This window comes from Oryctolagus cuniculus, chromosome 15 (genome assembly GCF_964237555.1).
Source record: "Oryctolagus cuniculus chromosome 15, mOryCun1.1, whole genome shotgun sequence".
In the NCBI taxonomy this organism is placed as follows: domain Eukaryota; kingdom Metazoa; phylum Chordata; class Mammalia; order Lagomorpha; family Leporidae; genus Oryctolagus; species Oryctolagus cuniculus.
In genome coordinates, this window is record NC_091446.1 from 22,560,870 (window position 1) to 22,575,293 (window position 14,424).

The 14,424-nt window shown below is 38.5% G+C and overlaps 1 long non-coding RNA gene across 1 annotated transcript in view; it reads left to right on the forward strand.

Moving 5' to 3' along the window:
- The window catches only part of LOC127484242 (uncharacterized), a 59,920-nt gene that overhangs the window by 37,751 nt on the left and 7,745 nt on the right, over positions 1-14,424 (forward strand). The window lies entirely within an intron of this gene.

Consider the following 14,424-nt stretch of genomic DNA (forward strand, 5'->3'; position numbering starts at 1 on the left):
AATTTGAATAGGCAGAGCAATCATCAGGAAGAGAAGTGGTTGAGATGTTGGAATGATCAGACCAAGAATTCAAAACTGCTATGATTAACATGCTATGGGGTTTCATGGACAAAGTGGACAATGTACAAGAATGAGAAATGTAGGCAAAAAGATAGAAATCATTAAAAAACATTTAAAAGAAATGTTAGAGATTGAAAACACTGAAAAAGAGATAAAAATTGCCTTTTCTGGTCTTACTAGTAGCTCGGGGATGTCTGAGGAAACAGTCTCAGAGTTTGAGGATAATACACCAATAGAAATTTCCAAAACTGAAAAGCAAAGAGAACAGAGACTGAACAAACAGTTATAATATACCAGGACTATAAGACATTAGAATGGCAAAACACAGTGTAATAAAATCAATGCAGAAAAGAAAAAGAAACAAAAAAAAATTTGAAACAATATATGTGAAACTTTCCTCCAGGTAACATCAAACACCAAACCACACATCCAGAAACGAGGGGAACATCAAATGATATAAATGCCAAAACGTTTATTGAGATAATCATATGGTTTTTCCTCTTCAGTCTATTAATGTGGTGTATCACATTGATTATTTTGTGCACATTGAACCATCCCTGCATACTAGGGATAAATCCCACTCGGTCTGGGTGGATGATCTTTCTGATGTGTTGTTGCATTCTACTAGCCAGAATTTTATTGAGGATTTTTGCATCTATGTTCACCAGGGATATTGCTCTGTAATTCTCTTTCAATGCTGCATCTTTTTCCAGCTGAGGAATTAAGGTGATGTTGGCTTCATAGAAAGAATTTGGGAGGACTCCCTCTTTTTCGATTGTTCTGAATAGTTTGAGAAGAATTGGAGTCAGTTCTTCTTTAAATGTCTGGTAGAATTCAGCAGTGAATCCATCTGGTCCTGGGCTTTTCTTTGTTGGGAGGGCCTTTTTTACTGTTTTAATTTCTGTCTCGGTTATGGGTCTATTTAGGTTTTCTATGTCTTCATGGTTCAATTTAGGTAGGTTGCATGTGTCCAGGAATGTATCCATTTCTGATAGGTTTCCCTGTTTGCTGGCATACAACTCTTTTTAGTAATTTCTGATGATTCTTTTATTTCTGTGGTGTCTGTTGTTATGTTTCCTTTTTCATCTCTGATTTTATTGATTTGGGTCTTTTCTTTTTTTAGTTAGTTGGGCCAATGGGGTGTCAATTTTGTTTATTTTTTTCAAAAAACCAGCTCCTCGGTTGACTGATTTTTTGTAAATTTTTTTGGATTCAATCCTGTTGATTTCTTCTCTGATTTTAATTATTTCTCTTCTCCTACTAGATTTGGGTCTGCTTTGCTGCAGATTTTCTAGATCCTTGAGATGCATTGAAAGCTCATCTATTTGGTGCTTTTCCAATTTGTTGATGTAGGCACCTATTGATATAAACTTTCCTCTTAACACTGCTTTTGCTGTATCCCATAAGTTTTGGTATGTTGTGCTGTTATCCTCATTTACTTCCAGAAACTTTTTGATTTCTCTTTTGATTTCTTCTATGACCCAGTGTTCATTCAGGAGCATGCTGTTCAGTCTCCATGTGTTTGCATATGCTCCAGGGATTCCTGAGTTGCTAATTTCCAACTTCATTCCTTTATGGTCTGAGAAGCTGCATGGTATGATTCTAATTCTTTTGAATTTGCTGAGACTTGCTTTATGGCCTAGTATGTGGTCAATCCTAGAGAAGGTTCCATGTACTGCTGAGAAGAATGTAAAATCTTTAGCTGTAGGATGAAAAGTTCTGTAGATATCTGTTAGATCCATTTGTGCTATAGTGTCATTTAAATCTACTGTATCCTTGTTGATCTTCTGTCCTGTTGATCTATTTCTGAGAGCGGGGTATTGAAGTCCCCCAGTACTATTGTATTAGTGTCTAAGTCTCCCTTTAAGTCCCTTAACAAATCTTTTAAATAAACTGGTGCCCTGTAATTAGGTGCATATACATTGATAATTGTTATATCTTCCTGTTTAATTGATCCCTTAATCATTATATAGTGCCCCTCTTTGTCTCTCCTAACAGTTTTTGTGGTAAAGCTTATGTTGTCCAATATTAAGATGGCTACGCCCGCTCTTTTTTCATTTCTGTTGGCATGGTATATCTTTTTCCAGCCTTTCACTTTCAGTCTGTATGCATCTTGGTTGGAAAGATGTGTTTCTAGTAAGCAGCAAATAGATGGATTTTGTTCCTTAACCCAATCAGCCAATCGGTGTCTTTTAACTGGACAGTTCAGCCATTAACGTTCAATGTGACTAATGATAAGTGGTAACTTTGCCCTGCCATTTGCCAAAGATAATTTCTAATATGTGTTTTGAAATTCCTGTGATTTTTCTTGTGAGGTTTCCTTCGTTTGATTATCTCAATAGACGCAGAGAAAGCATCTGATAAAATACAACACCCTTTCATGATGAAAACTCTAAGCAAACTCGGTATAGAAGGAACATTCCTCAATACAATCAAAGCAATTTATGAAAAACCCACGGACAACATCCTATTGAATGGGGAAAAGTTGGAAGCATTTCCACTGAGATCTGGTACCAGACAGGGATGCCCACTCTCACCACTGCTATTCAATATAGTTGTGGAAGTTTTAGCCAGAGCCATTAGGCAAGAAAAAGAAATTAAAGGAATACAAATTGAGAAGCAAGAACTCAAACAATCCCTCTTTGCAGATGATATGATTCTTTATTTAGGGAATCCAAAGAACTCTACTAAGAGACTATTGGAACTCATAGAAGAGTTTGACAAAGTAGCAGGATATAAAATCGATGCACAAAAATCAAAGCCTTTGTATACACAGGCAATGCCACGGCTGAGGAAGAACTGCTAAGATCAATCCCTTTCACAATAGCTACAAAAACAATCAAATACCTTGGAATAAAATTAACCTAGGATGTTAAAGATCTCTACAATGAAAATTACAAAGCCTTAAAGAAAGAAATAGAACAGCATACCAAAAATGTAATACTTTATCCATTTTAGTATTTTTTTTTGTTCTAGTAACATTGGTTGAACTCTGTAATTAACACACAATTATTCTTAGGTGTTTAAATTTTAACTGAAAAGTGATCCCTGTTAGGAATTTGGAAAACATTATGCTGAGTGAAATAAGCCAATCCCAAAGGGACAAATACCACTTGTTCTCCTTGATAGGTGACAACTAACTGAGCACCAAAAAGGAAACCTGTAAAGTGAAATGAACACTATGAGAAACGGTGACTTGATCAGCCCTCACCCTGACTGTTGATGAGCAGCTTAATATGTTATCCCTCTTAGTATTTTTTTGTTTGTTCTACTTAATACTTTGGTAGAATATTGTAATCAATACACAATTCTTCTTAAGTGCTGAAACTTAACTGAAAAGTGACCACTGTTAAATATAAGAGTGGGAATAAGAGAGGGAAGAGATGTGCAATTCGGGACATGCTCAAGCTGACTTACCTCAAATGGTAGAGTTAGAAACATACCAGGGGATTCGAATTCAATCCCATCAAGGTGGCATGTACCAATGCCATCTCACTAGTCCCAGTGATCAATTTCTGTTCACAATTGATCATAATGATAGGACTAAGAGCCAAAGAGAGCACATAAACAAGAATAGTGTCTGCAAATACTAGCTGATAGAATCAAAAAGGGAGAGAACGATCCAACATGGGAAGTGAGATACACAGCAGACCCATAGAATGGCAAATGTCCTAAACAGCACTCTGGCCTCAGAATCAGCCCTTAAGGCATGCGGATCCGGCTGAAAAGCCCACTAGAGTATTTCAGGCATGAAAAGCCAAGACACTCTGGAAAAAAAAAAAAAAACCTAAATGAAAGATCTTCACGAGTGAGATCCCAGTGTAAACAATGGGTCATCAAAGGAGGACCTTTCTCTGAAGGGAGGAGAGAACTTCCACTTTGACCATGGCCCTGTCTAAATATGATCAGAGTCAGTGAACAAAAAAGGCTTCCATAGCCTTGGCAGCTCATGACAAGAGCCTAGGGTGATTACTGATGCCATAAACAAGAGTGTCAATTTGTTAAGTCAACAACAGGAGTCACTGTGCACTTACTCCTCATGTAGGATCTTTGTCCTTAGTGCTGTACATTGAGATTTAATGCTATAACGAGTACTCAAACAGTATTTTTCACTTTATGTTTCTGTGTGGGAGCAAACTGTTGAAATCTTTACTTAATGTATGCTAAACTGATCTTCTGTATATAAAGAGAATCAAAAATGAATCTTGATGTCAATGGAAGGGGAGAGGGAGTGGATAAGGGGAGGGTTGCGGGTTGGAGGGACATTATGGGGGGGGAACCATTGTAATCCATATTCTGTATTTTGGAAATTTATATTCATTAAATAATAGTTAAAAAAAGAAAAAACAATGGAAAAATATTCCACGCTCATGGATTGAAAGAATCAATATCATCAAAATGTCCATTCTCCCAAAATCAATTTATAGATTCAATGCAATACCAATGAAGATACCAAGACCTTCTTCTCAGATCTGGAAAAAATGATGCTGAAATTCATATGCAGACACAGGAGACCTTGAATGGCTAAAGCAATCTTGTAGAACAAAAACAAAGCCAGAGGCATCACAATACCAGATTTCAGGACATACTACAGGGCAGTTGTAATCAAAACAGCATGGTACTGGTACAGAAACAGATGCATAGACCAATGGAACAGAATAGAAACACCAGAAATGAATCCAAACATCTATAGCCAACTCCTATTTAATCAAGGATCCAAAACCAATCCCTGGAGTAAGGACAGTCTATTCAATAAATGGTGCTGGGAAAACTGGATTTCCATGTGCAGAATCATGAAGCAAGACCCCTACCTTTCACCTTACACAAAAATCCACTCAACATGGATTAAAGACTTAAATCTACGACCTGACACCATCAAATTATTAGAGAGCATTGGGAAAACCCTGCAAGATATAGGTACCGGCAATGACTTCTTCGAAAATACCCCAGAAGCACAGGCAGTCAAAGCCAAAATTAACATTTGGGATTGCATCAATTTGAGAAGTTTCTGTACTGCAAAAGAAACAGGAGAGTGAAGAGGCAACCAACAGAATGGGAAAAAATATTTGCAAACTATGCAACTGATAAAGGGTTAATAACCAGAATCTACAAAGAAATCAGGAAACTCCACAACATCAAAACAAACAACCCACTTAAGAGATGGACCAAGAACCTCAATAGACATTTATCAAAAGAGGAAATCCAAATGGCCAACAGGCACATGAAAAAATGTTCAAGGTCACTAGCAATCAGGGAAATGCAAATCAAAACCACAATGAGGTTTCACCTCACCCCAGTTAGAATGCCTCACATACAGAAATCTACCAACAATAGATGCTGGAGAGGATGTGGGGAAAAAGGGACACTAACCCACTGTCGGAGGGAATGCAAACTGGTTAAGCCACTATGGAAGTCAGTCTGGAGATTCCTCAGAAACCTGAGTATAAACCTACCATACAACCCAGCCATCCCACTCCTTGGAATTTACACAAAGGAATTTAAATTGACAAACAAAAAAAGCTGTCTGCACCTTAATGTTTATTACAGCTCAATTCACAATATCTAAGACCTGGAACCAACCCAAATGCCCATCAACAGTAGACTGGATAAAGAAATTATGGGACATGTACTCTATAGAATACTATACAGCAGTCAAAAACAACGAAACCCAGTCATTTGCAACAAGATAGAGGAATCTGAAAAACATCATGCTGAGTGAAATAAGCCAGTCCCAAATGGACAAATATCATATCATCTCCCTGATTGGTGACAACTAACTGAGCACCAAAGGGGAAACCTGTTGAAGTGAAATGGACACTATGAGAAACAGTGAATTGATCAGCTCTTGTCCTGACTGTTGATATACATTGTAATACTTTAACCATTTTAGTCTTTTTTTTTGTTCTAGTACTATTGGTTGAACTCTGTAATTAATACACAATTATTCGTAGGTGTTTAAATTTGAACTTAAAAGTCATCCCTGTTAGGAATTTGGAAAACATTATGCTGAGTGAAATAAGCCTGTCCCAAAGGGACAAATATCATATGTTGTCCCTGATCAGTGACAACTAACCGAGCACCAAAAAGGAAACCTGTTAAAGTGAAATGAACACTATGAGAAACGGTGACTTGATCAGCCATTGGCCTGACTGTTGATGAACAACTTAATACGTTATCCCTCAGTATTTTTTTTTGTTTGTTCTACTTAATACTTTTGGTTGAATACTGTAATCATTACACAGTTATTCTTAAGTGTTGAAACTTAATTGAAAAGCGATCCCTGTTAAATATGAGTGGGAATAAGAGAGGGAAGAGATGTGCAATTCGGGACATGCTCAAGCTGACTTGCCCCAAACGATAGAGTTAGAAACATACCAGGGGATTCGAATTCAATCCCATCAAGGTGGCATGTACCAATGCCATCTCACTAGTCCCAGTGATCAATTTCTGTTCACAATTGATCATAATGATAGGACTAAGAGCCAAAGAGAGCACATAAACAAGACTAGTGTCTGTAAATACTAACTGATAGAATAAAAAATGGAGAGAACGATCCAATATGGGAAGTGAGATACACAGCAGACTCAAAGAATGGCAAATGTCCTAAACAGCACTCTGGCCTCAGAATCAGCCCTTAAGGCATGCAGATCCGGCTGAAAAGCCCACTAGAGTATTTCAGGCATGGGAAGCCAAGACACTTTGGCAAAAAGAAAAAAAAAAAAAAAACAACTAAATGAAAGATCTCCGCGAGTGAGATCCCAGTGGAAAGAACAGGTCATCAAAGAAGGAGGTACCTTTCTCTGAAGGGAGGAAGGAACTTCCACTTTGACCATGGCCTTGTCTAAAAATTATCAGAGTCAGTGAACTCAAAAGGCTTCCATAGCCTTGGCAGCTCATGACAAGAGCCTAGGGTGATTACTGATGCCATAAACAAGAGTGTCAATTTGTTAAGTCAACAACAGGAGTCACTGTGCACTTACTCCTCATGTAGGATCTTTGTCCTTAGTGTGCTGTACATTGTGATTTAATGCTATAACTAGTACTCAAACAGTATTTTTCACTTTATGTTTCTGTGTGGGAGCAAACTGTTGAAATCTTTACTTAATGTATGCTAAACTGATCTTCTATATAAAGAGAATTGAAAATGCATCTTGATGTGAATGAAAGGGGAGAAGAAGTGGGAAAGGGGCGGATTGTGGGTGAGGGAATTTATGGGGGGGGGGGAAGCCATTGTAATCCATAAGCTGTACTTTGGAAATTTATATTCATTAAATAAAAGTTAAAAAAAAGAAATAAAATCAGAATACAGCTCTGCTAAAATGTTGACGTTGTATAAGGAAAATAAAAATGTTAATTTAAAAAAATACCAAACGAATAACACCTAACCATATCATTTTCAAAGATAAAGGAAAATCCTTGAAAGATGCCACAGATAGAAAACATATTGCAATTGGTGTAGCAGATTAAGTCACTGCCTGTGAGGGTGTTGATTTATGTTCAACTGCTCCACTTCCAATCCACCTCCCTGCTAATGTGCCTGGGAAAGCAGCAGAAGATGGCCCAAGTGCTTGGGCTGCTGCACCCACATGGGAGATGTGGAAGAAAATCCTGGCACATTGCTTCTGCCCAGTCAAGCCCTGGTAGTTGCAGCCATTTGGGGAGTGGACCAGTGGACAGAAGATCTCTCTCTTTCTCTCTCTCTCTCTCTCTCTGCAACTCTGCTTTCAAATAATAGATACATCCTTACAAAGAAATATATTCTTACAGATAGATGGACAAATTTGAGAATTGAATCTTTTTCAGAATATGTGGAAACAGTAAGATAGTGGAGTGAAATATTTAAGAGAAAAAGAAATCTATCAACCTAGAACTTGGTACCCTGTAAAATTAAATAAAAAACAAAAATTGAGACAATTTGCTGACAATAGACTTGTGTGCAATAATTGATAAAGCTTTAGGGGGAAGGAAAATAACTACTGAAAAACTTACATCTGTGAAAAGAAAGATAAAGACTGGGTATGCTCATGCCTGAGTATGCTGGTTTGGTTATATATTAAGTGAAACTGACAGAAATTCGATTATTTTTAACACCCCCTGTCTTGTCTGTTGAGGAACAGTGTTTTCTTCTTGTTGCTAATTGTCTAACTCTTTACTTAGTGAAGGGTTAGTCTTACAAGAATAAAGTTAACCGAAAATTGATCTTTGTAAATAATAATAATGGGAATAGGAGAGAGTGGAGGAGGAAGTGTAGGAACAAGGGTGTGTGGAAGGGCAAGGTGGAAAGTATCACTGTGTTTCTGAATTTGTACATATAAAATTTGTATACCTTAAATAACATTTTAAACAAAGAAAAAAAGATGTTTTTGCATGACCAGAGAGGGCAAGAGAGAAAGTAAATTACTCCAGTGGTAAAAGGGACAGCAAGGAAGAATTAGAGTTACTTTATTATTGTTATTCAAGGATGTATTTATTTTAAAGGCAGAGATACACAGAGAGGAGGAAAGACTGAGATTTTCTATCCACTGATGGCCACAGTGCCTGGAGCTGGGCTGATCTGAAGCCAGAAGCCTGGAGCTTCTGGGACTCCCATGCAGGTGCAGAGCCTTGGGCCACCTTCTGTGCTTTCCCAGGCCACCACAGAGAGCTGGAACAGAAGTAGGGCAGCCGAGACTTGAATCGGTGTTCATATGGGATGCCGGCACTGCAGATGGAGGCTTAGCCTTCTATGCCACAGTGCTGCCCCAGAATTACTTTATTATTAAGTACTCACACAACTCATGAAGTGGTATAATATTATTTGAAAGTGGACCTGGTAGAGTTAGAAACATACCAGGGGATTCGAATTCAATCCCATCAAGGTGGCATGTACCAATGCCATCTCACTAGTCCCAGTGATCAATTTCTGTTCACAATTGATCATAATGATAGGACTAAGAACCAAAGGGATCACATAAACAAGAATAGTGTCTGCAAATACTAGCTGATAGAATCAAAAAGGGAGAGAACGATCCAACATGGGAAGTGAGATACACAGCAGACCCATAGAATGGCAAATGTCCTAAACAGCACTCTGGCCTCAGAATCAGCCCTTAAGGCATGCGGATCCGGCTGAAAAGCCCATGAGAGTATTTCAGGCATGGAAAGCCAAGACACTCTGGAAAAAAAAAAAAAAAAAAAAAAAACTAAATGAAAGATCTCCGTGAGTGAGATCCCAGTGGAAAGAATGGGTCATCAAAGAAGGAGGTACCTTTCTCTGAAGGGAGGAAGGAACTTCCACTTTGACCATGGCCTTGTCTAAAAATTATCAGAGTCAGTGAACTCAAAAGGCTTCCATAGCCTTGGCAGCTCATGACAAGAGCCTAGGGTGATTACTGATGCCATAAACAAGAGTGTCAATTTGTTAAGTCAACAACAGGAGTCACTGTGCACTTACTCCTCATGTAGGATCTTTGTCCTTAGTGTGCTGTACATTGTGATTTAATGCTATAACTAGTACTCAAACAGTATTTTTCACTTTATGTTTCTGTGTGGGAGCAAACTGTTGAAATCTTTACTTAATGTATGCTAAACTGATCTTCTATATAAAGAGAATTGAAAATGCATCTTGATGTGAATGAAAGGGGAGAGGGAGTGGGAAAGGGGAGGGTTGTGGGTGGGAGGGAAGTTATGCGGGGGAGAAGCCATTGTAATCCATAAGCTGCACTTTGGAAATTTATATTCATTAAATAAAAGTTTAAACAAACAAACAAAAAAAAACTTAAGACATAAAAAAAAAAGAAAGTGGACCTGGGACTGGCATTGTAGTTTAATGAGTTGAGCTGCCACCTGCAATGCTAGCATCCTATGTGGGCACTAGTTGGAACCCTGGCTAAGACAATTCTGATCCAGCTCCCTGCTAATGCACCTGGGAAAGTAGCAGAGGATGCCCAAGTCCTTGAGGCCCTGCACCCATGTAGGATACCCAGATGAAGCTCCTGGCTCCTAGCTTTGGCCTGGCCCATCTCCAGCCATTGTAGCCATTTGAGGAGTGAACCAGCAGATAGAAGATCTCTCTGTTTTGTAATTCTGCCTTTCAAGTAAATAAAATAAGTCTTTTAAAATAGAACTGGACCTGGATTAGTTATAAACTTCATTATACAAATCATTAAAATGTATTTTTGAGGTAAACCTTGCTATACTAAGTAAGGAGAGAAAATGGAATCATAAATACCCTATTAGAATCACAAAGGAAAAAAAAGAAATGGAAGCCAAAAAAAAAAAAGAACAAAGACAAGAAATGGAAAACAGTGATAAACATGATAGATAGAATTCATCTATTCAACAGTCACTTTGAACCTCAGTGATCTGGAAGCATCAATTAAAAGACAGAGATTCTCAAAGTGAATAAAAACCAAGACCAACTGTGTTGTCCACAAAACCAAAATTAAATATAAAGACACATAGATTATAAGTAAATGGATAGAGAAAAATATACCATGCTAACAGTAATCAAAACAAAGCAAAACAAAGCATGAACTGCTGTACTAACTTCAGACAGAAGAGATTTCAAACCAAGGAAAGCTTTTAGGGACAAAGTAGGGCATTGTATCATGGTAAGGGTATAAGTTCTCTAAAAATACAGCATCTTTAGTGCCTTTAACAACAAAATGTCAAACCACATGAAGCAAGGGCAAATGAAATACAAGCAACAATAGATGGATCCATTATCTCAGTTGGAGACCTCAATACTCCTTTATCAGAAATAAAAAGATGGAGTATGCAAAACTGCAGTAAGGATACAGTTTACCTAAAAAAAATCAGTCAATGGAATATAATGGCATTTATAGATTTTTTTTAAAACTACAACATAGCACATATTCTTCGCTTGCACACATGAAACACTAAATGAGATATACCACATTCTGGGCCACAACACACACTTTAACAAATTTAAAAGAAAATAAATCATATAAAATCTACTCTCAGACCACAGTAAAATTAAACTAGAGAATCAGTATCAAAAATGAAACTTGAAAATTGTAATATACGTGCAGATTAAGCAACACACTTGTAAATAACACATGCTTCAAAGATTAAATGTCAAGAGAAATTGTAAAATATTTTAACTGAAAATGAAGATAGAACTTACCAATATTTGTAGGATACAGTGAAAGTAATATGTAGGAAAATTTATAGCAGTGAATGCATATATTATAAAATAAGAAAAATCAAAACTGAATTTTCTAAGATTCCACTTTAGGAAACTAAAAATAGAAGAGCAGAGAAAGTGCCAAGTAAACAGAAGAAACGAAATAACAGTTAGAGATCAATGAAGTTGAAAATAGGAAATTAATAGGGTAAAATTTAAAAATCAAAAGCTGGCTGTTTCAGAAGATAAAGTCAATAGACATCTAATCAGGTGCTAAGGTGTCGGCATTTGTGTCCCTTCAAAACTGGTATGTTGAAATCAAATTCCCAGTATGTTATTAAGAAGTAGAATCTGGGTGGTGACTATATCTTGTGGTTGGAGACCTCACAAAGGGGATTATTACCTTATTAAAACACTTGAGAGGGGCTGGCATTTTGGTACAGCAGGTAAAGCAACCACCTGCCACACTGGTATCCCATATAGGCACCTGTGGATGTCCTGCCTTCTCCACTTCCAATCCAGATAATGGCCTGGCACAACAAGGAAAGATGGCCCAAGTGACTGGGATCCTGCTACCCACATGGGAGACCAGAATAAAGCTCCTGGCTGGCTTTAGCCTGGCCCAATGCTGGCTATTGTGGCCATCTGAGAACTACATCAGTAGATGGAAGATCAATCTCACAGTCTCTCCTCCTCTCTGTCTCTGTAACTCAGAATTTCAAATATATCTTTTTTAAAAGACTTGAGAGAGCCTTTCTTCATTCTGCCATCTAAGGACAAATAGAAAACACCAGCTGTGAGGAACAGGTCCTCAGTGAGCACCAAAGGTCCTGCCATCCTGATCTTGGACATCCTGTCCTCTGGAAGTAAGAGCAATAATTTTCTGATATTCATCAACTGTCCAGGCTAGAATGTGTTGTGTAGCAGTTGGAATGAGCTAAGAAACCAAGCTAAGAAAAAAAAAAGAATGAAACACAAATCACTAAAATCATAACTGAAGCAGGGGCCAGTACTGTGGAATAGTAGGCTAAGCCTCTGCCTGTGGCATCAGCATCCCATATGAGCACCAGTTCGAGTCCCAGCTGCTCCACTTTCAATTCAGCTCCCTGATAATGGCCTGGAAAAGCAGTGGAAGATAGCCCAAGAAGCTTGGGCCCCTGCACCCACGTGGGAGACCCAGAAGAATCTCCTGGCATCAGATCAGCCCAGCTCGGCCCTTGAGGCCTTTTGGGGAATGAACCAGCAGATGAAGACCTCTCTTTCTGTCTGCAACCCTGCCTCTCAAATAAATAAATCTTTAAAAGAAAAAGTCAAAGATCAAGATGTTGGCAGGTTTGGATTCTGGTGAGGCCATTCTCCTGGGCTCACAGCTAACTGTCTTTTTGTTGTACCCTTTTGTGGCCTTTTCCCTTTGAGCATGCATCCTTGGTATCTTTCACATGTACAAATCTCTTTCTGTTATGTTCATAGCTGGTTGGCTTAGAGCCTACCCTAATGGCTTGGTGTTAATATTAGCACCTCTTCAAAGGCTCTGTCTCCAAATATGGTCACAGTCTATAATACTATGAGTGAGGACCCCACCTATGAAAAGCAAAGCAAGTATCTTTGGGGGTGAAACAGATCATGGTGACTGGATGGAAGATTTAGAGAACTTCAGTAGTATAAATAAGACCATAGCAGAGTTGACCATTTTTTTTCTTTTTTTTATATCTGGGTACCTGGTTACCCAAAAAAAGTTGAATTTCTCAAATCTTTTTGTAGCTAAATGCAAAATCAAGGCAATCATATATGGGATAGGTATATGTAGTACATTTAAGTGGTGACCTTCATTTATCAAGACATTCTATCCTCTTTCTTTTGTATTTGACTTTGGATGAGATAAGGATGTGGCTATGAACTGTTTTGGACCATAAAGATAGCAGCTGCACTCATGATAATTAGTTTTCTGTTGCTAGTGACAAAATCCTACATATTGGGTAAATTATATTAAAAATTTAATTTGGCTCCCAGTTCTGGAGGTGCAAAGATGAGGGGCCACATCCTGTGATGGCCTTCTTGCTGGCAGAGTCCTGAGGAGGTTCAGGTCTCACCCACCAGAGAACGGGAGCCTCCATGTGCTGTGCCTCTTCTGATCTCATTTCAAAGCCATTAGGGTTCAACCATGAGTCTCCTCCCTAATGACCTCATCCTCATCACTTCCCAAAGACCCCCGCTTCTAAGACATCATAGTTGGATTAATTTTACACACTTTAGAAGCATTAATTTTTTTAAATTTTTTAAATTTACCAATTCAAAAGGCAAAGAGGTGTGTGTTGGGAGGGAGTGTTGCAGAAAGAGATCTTCCATCTGCTGGTTCTCTCTCCAAATGGCCACACAGCCAAATCTCGGCCAGGAACCAGGAACTCCATTCTGGGCTCCCACATTGGTAGCAGGGACACAAGTACTTGGGCCGTCCTCTGCTGCTTTCACATGCATATTGGCAGGCAGCTGGATCCAAAGAAGACCTGCTGGAGCTCCAACTGGCACTATGATATGAGATACCAACTTCACAAACAGAGGCTTAACTCACTGAAATACAACACTGGCCCAGTGAGTATTAAATTTCAAGACATGAAGCTTTGAGGAATACAGTCAAACCATATCCAAACCTCAGCAGGGGATAAATAATAAATGGAAAACTAAAACAATAAATACCTGGGTTCTGGAGACTGTGAAACTTTACATTGCAGCCCTGGACTGCTAAATCCAAAATGGGAGATGAGGGGCCAGCATAGTGGCGCAGTGGGTTAAGCTGCTGCCTGGGACACCAGCATCTACTATAAGGCACTGGTTCGAGTCCTCGCTGTTCCACTGTCAATCCATCTCATGACTGATGCACTTAGAAAAGCAGCAGAAGATGGTCCAAGTACTTGGGCCCTTGAATGCCCATGGGAGACCCGGATGGAGTTTTTGGCTCCTGATTTGGCCTGGTCGAGCCCCAGCTATTGCAGCCATATTGGAGTTAACCAGTGGATGGAAGATATCTCTCTTTCTGACTTTCAAATAAATAAATAAATAAATAAATAAATTTTTTTTTAAAAAAAAGCTAGATGACAGAGAAATGTATTTTTATATGTAAAATAATAATGAGTGGGTTTTTGGGATTTTGTTTTTTGTTTTACTTTTTTGGGGGGTGTAGGATGTAACTATCCTATAAGAGCCCAACCTACAGCTCAAGCAGAAGAGAGAGAAATCTC